The following is a 5,014-nucleotide window of genomic DNA, read 5'->3' as shown; positions in this document are numbered from 1 at the left end:
TCACTCCAGCTCATACAGCAACCCCCTTCCTTGCCTGTTGATTGAGAGGCATGAGGAACCCAAAGGAGCCATGTGAGAGTCTCAACAACTAGTTCAGTGGAATCATTGTTGTGTCTCCTAGTGGAAGCATTCCACCTATTGGAACTAAGAACTCTAGACAAGCAGAACCTAAGGTCAAGGGGACAGAAAGAAAAATCTTCCTACTGGATCACTAGGGGTAAAAGAAAATGGAGTCACTCCCATTTCCACCCACTGATTCCTGGACCAATAAGCCTGGCTATGAGAAAAACAGCACCATATACTGGATACTGACTTAGGACATATACTGCATCCGAGAGGACATTGTCCCAGCCCCACCAAGTATTGCTACCTCACTGGCACTGTAACTGAGTCTTCTAAAGGCCGTCCCACCACTATATCAAGCCAGCTGCTACAGGATGATGGGGAACATGGCAAGACTAGTGAATTCCATGAGCATGGGCCTATCAAGTTCCTTGATCAGAAGTGATGCCATGTGACCTACCATTATAGTAGATGAGATAGTATGGAACCGCACGGATGATAGTTTTGACAGAAGCATTGCATGCAGAGGAGGGAGGCAAAGCTGTATCCAGAATGTCTGTTCTAGTAAGAACAAAGCACTGCTCCTTCCATGATGGAAGCAGTCCAATTTAATGAACTTGTACCAGGTAGCTAGATGATTACCCCAGGGAACGATGTCATACTGGGGACTCAGTGTTGGTTTCTGGTCCTGGTGAGTGGAAGTCAATAGTGCTGCTGAGCTCACCCACATCCTCCATCCCTGACACCATGGCCATTTTGTTCATCAGCCCATTGGGCAATGACGGGGGTGTGGCTGGGAAAGAGGCTGACAGGTATCCATAGAATGGGTCATCCTATCCCTTGACTATGAAAACCCCCCTCAGGTCACTCTTTGGAGAGCATCTACATGAGACACAAATATCTTTTTTTTTAAACTTTTTATTTTATATTGGAGTATAGTTGATTAACAATGTTGTGTTAGTTTCAGGTGTAAGTGATATCATACGGTATTTCTCCTCCTCTGTCTGCTTACTTCACTCAGTATGACAATCTCTAGGTTCACCCATGTTGCTGCAAATGGCATTATTTCATTCTTTTTAATGGCTGAGTAATATTCCATTGTATATATGTACCACATCTTCTTTATCCATTCCTCTGTTGATGGATATTTAGGTTGCTTCCATGTCTTGGCTACTGTAAACAGTGCTGCAATGAACACTGGGGTGCATGTATCCTTTTGGACCATGTTTTTCTCTGGATATATGCCCAGGAGTGGGATTGCAGGATCATATGGTAGCTCTGTTTTTAGTTTTTTAAGGAACCTCCATACTCTTCTCCATAGTGGCTGTATCAATTTACATTCCCACCAACAGTGCAAGAGGGTTCCCTTTTCTCCACACCCTCTCCAGCATTTATTGTTTGTGGATTTTTTGATGATGGCCATTTTGACCATACCTCATTGTAGTTTTGATTTACATTTCTCTAATAATTAGTGATGTTGAACATCTTTTCATGTCTTCTTTGGAGAAATGTCTATTTAGGTCTTCTGCCAATTTTTTCACTGGGTTGTTTGTTTTGATATTAAGCCACATGAGCTGTTTGTCAATTTTGGAGACTAATCCCTTGTCGGTCACATCACTTGCAAATATTTTTCTCCCAATCTGTGGGCTGTCTTATTTTGTTTATGGTTTACTTTGCTGTGCAAAAGCTTTGAGTTTAATTAGGTCCCATTTGTTTATTTTTGTTTTTATTTCCATTACTCTGGGAGATGGACAGAAAAAGATATTGCTGAGATTTATGTCAGAGAGTGTTCTGCCTATGTTTTCGTCTAAGAGTTTTATAGTGTCCGGTCTCACATTTAGGTCTTTAATCCATTGTGAGTTTATTTTTGTGTATGGTGTTAAAGAATGTTCTAATTTCATTTTTTTAACACGTAGCTGTCTGGTTTTCCCAGCACCATTTATTGAAGAGACTGTCTTTCCACCATTGTATAGTCTTGCCTTGAGACACAAATATCTTAAAATCCTTCACCCAATCAGGGAGGTCTATCAACATACTTCTTGCCCAGATCTCCCTGTCACCGATTTTCCAATCATATTCCTTCCAAGTCCCTGACCATCCTGCTGAACCACTGGCCACAACTTATGAATTGTTATAGACTTATACCTTTGGCCATTTCTCCTTACCAAAAAACAAACAATCAGATGTGCTGACTGACATTCTACCCACTGGAAGGATTTCTCTTCCCCACTGTCCTTCAGGGCTGCCCTAGGATGGGGCTAGAGCATTACAACTTTCAAGTGGTACCTGAATATCATGCAAAACCATCAATAACGAGCCCCAAATTTTCTCTCCCTCAGTCAACTGGTCATAGGGAACTGCCCATAGGCCATAGGTGCAAGCCGGGAGAGACAAGGCAGTGAGCAGGAGTGGGGACCAGGGGCATTTGCGCCACTTCTTCATATGATTTACTTGTGCCCTCAGGGCCTGTTTGAACCTGATTTAGTCTATAGCACTTCCTTCTGATGATGGAGTGCTGCCATGCATGCCCAGCTTTATGGGTCAGACAACACCCAGGTCATAAAGGGTAACTCACGTCACATGGTAACTTGGTGTGGCCATGGTTAAGCGTTGAGTCTCTGCTAACACCCATGGGCAAGCCAAAAGCTGTTTCTCAAAAGGACAGAGTTATCTACAGAGGATGGTAGGGTTTTGCTCCAAAATCCTAAGGGTGTGTGCTGTGATTCACCTATAGGGACCACCAAAGGCTCCAAACACCATTCCTATCTGCCACTTAGACTTCAAGCAGCCCTGCATCTACTGGATCATATGGCCCAAAGGGCAGAGAAGCTTGTGCGACAGCCTGGACCTGTTGCAGAACCTTCTCTTGTTCTAGGCCCTACTCAAATGAACAGCTTTCAGGTCCCTTGGTAAATGGGCCCGAGACCCACGTGAGGAATATGTTGCCTCCAGCATCCAAAGAAGCCAACTGGGTGCTGGACCTCTTGCTGGTGGTGGGAGGGGCCAGATGCAACAACTTATCTGTCACCTTAAAAGGGATATCATGACATGCCCCAGGCCACTGACCTCTAGAAATTGTATTAATATGAAAATCCCCTGAATTTCAGTGGGATTTATTTCCCATCCTCTGGGCATGAAAAGATTTTACCAATATGTCTAGAGTAATTGGTCTTCTCTGCTTACCATGTCCAATCATCATGTTTGCAAGGTTGTAGCCTCTGTGATATTATAATGCATCACTTATTTCTTTTTAAAAAAAAACGATTTTTAAAAGATTCAGTGGTCTCAGTTTGCTATTCTTTCAATATTGAACTGTGAACAGTTCAAGTTCAAAATCTTTATGTCTTTACATTGGTACCTTCATTAAAGTGAGAGCTGGGTGGTACTCATAAACCAGAAAAGGGCCCTAAAGAATGTAATGCTTACTGAGGATTGATGAGTGGAGGATATTAGTAACTCATGTGACTATAATGGGTTTAACTGGAAATGAGCTAAGTGGTTAGACAGCTGAAAATTCTGAGAAAAAAATGTAGTAATTATTGATAATAGAGATTCAATTAAGGTTAGTTAAATAATTAGTTACAGATTTCAGAATGATTTGATTGACTAATAATTTTTTTTAATTTATTTATTTGGTTGCTTGGAGTCTTTAGTTGCAGCACGTGGGATCCAGTTGCGATATGCAGGATCTTTAGTGGCAGCATGTGGGATCTAGTTCCCTGACCAGGGATCAAACCTGGGCCCCCTGCATCGGGAACGTGAAGTCTTAACCAATGGACCACGAGGGAAGTCCCTGACTAATAATTTTTTAAACTTAAGGGGCAGGTGCAGTTTTAATCCCCACAGGATAAAAGGTGACTTGAGGGTCAAATTCTCAAACCTTGCCTGGGTATGTAAAATTCTTAGGGATGTAAGACAGAAGCCACTAGGTTCTACTATGTGAGCAGCAATTCTTGATAAATTTAGCAGGCATTCTCGATGGTACTAGTGGGAAATGAACCAAGGTCAGAGTGACATTCATGGGTCTTGGAGCCACTGGGCTAAGTGCTTGTTGCTTACTGAGTCGATGACCTGTGAAATGCAGACCCAAGTGGAAGCAGAATGAAACCGCTAGTGTTCAGATGGTCTAGGAAAGGAATACAACCTCACCTGGTCCTCTGTGCCTACCTATGGGTAGAGCTACTCTGATATCATTTCTGAAAACAGAAAAAAATACTGTTTTAAAAGATTTTCAGATGAAATTATATAGTCTGTCTCAGTACTCCAGGTTGGGTCAGACAGTCCGGTCAGGCTATTCTTCTTTGATCCGAATGCCATTCCTTTGCACTAATACCAAGTTTCTTTCTTTTGGCCCCTTACTCTGTTCTCACTGGAGAGCACTCTGTGGGGATGAGGCAGTCCCTTGAGAATCACTGCCCTCCCACCAGTTTTCTCATGCCCAGACTAAATCTTGGACAATAGCTCAGACAGGTAATAGATTCACTCTGGCAATGTCCTATCCTGGAGAGACAAAAAAGACACAACCACTATCTGTTTTGTAGAACCTTTCCATTAATTCATGCACCAGATACTTGCAGAATAAATGACAACCTAATTCTGAGATTCCAAGGGTCAGTGATTTAAATTAACACCTGTATCTTGGATGTGTTACTTCTTTGACTAGTAACCACTGGGTTGGTGTGATGTGGGATCAGGGGAGAAAATCCAAAGCTGTCCTTTGCCTTTTATGGTTGGGAATCATTTCCGTGAGGAAATCTAGGTTCTGTGGTGACAAGTGTCTTAGAAATGCAAATATTTGCCACACAACTCACTGTCCAAAGCCTTCAAGGAGAGTCACAGGAGCTCTACGACAAACATCAGGGAACCTCACAAAGGTCACTCCTGAACCACTATGGCTTTAATTTTATTACCTAAACGCAGCCCTCTGGGCAAATATTTCTGCTTTTTGGGT

Source organism: Phocoena sinus, chromosome 5 (assembly GCF_008692025.1).
Source record: "Phocoena sinus isolate mPhoSin1 chromosome 5, mPhoSin1.pri, whole genome shotgun sequence".
NCBI lineage: Eukaryota > Metazoa > Chordata > Mammalia > Artiodactyla > Phocoenidae > Phocoena > Phocoena sinus.
The sequence above is the reverse complement of the archived record's forward strand: the minus strand, read 5'-3'. Positions refer to the sequence as shown.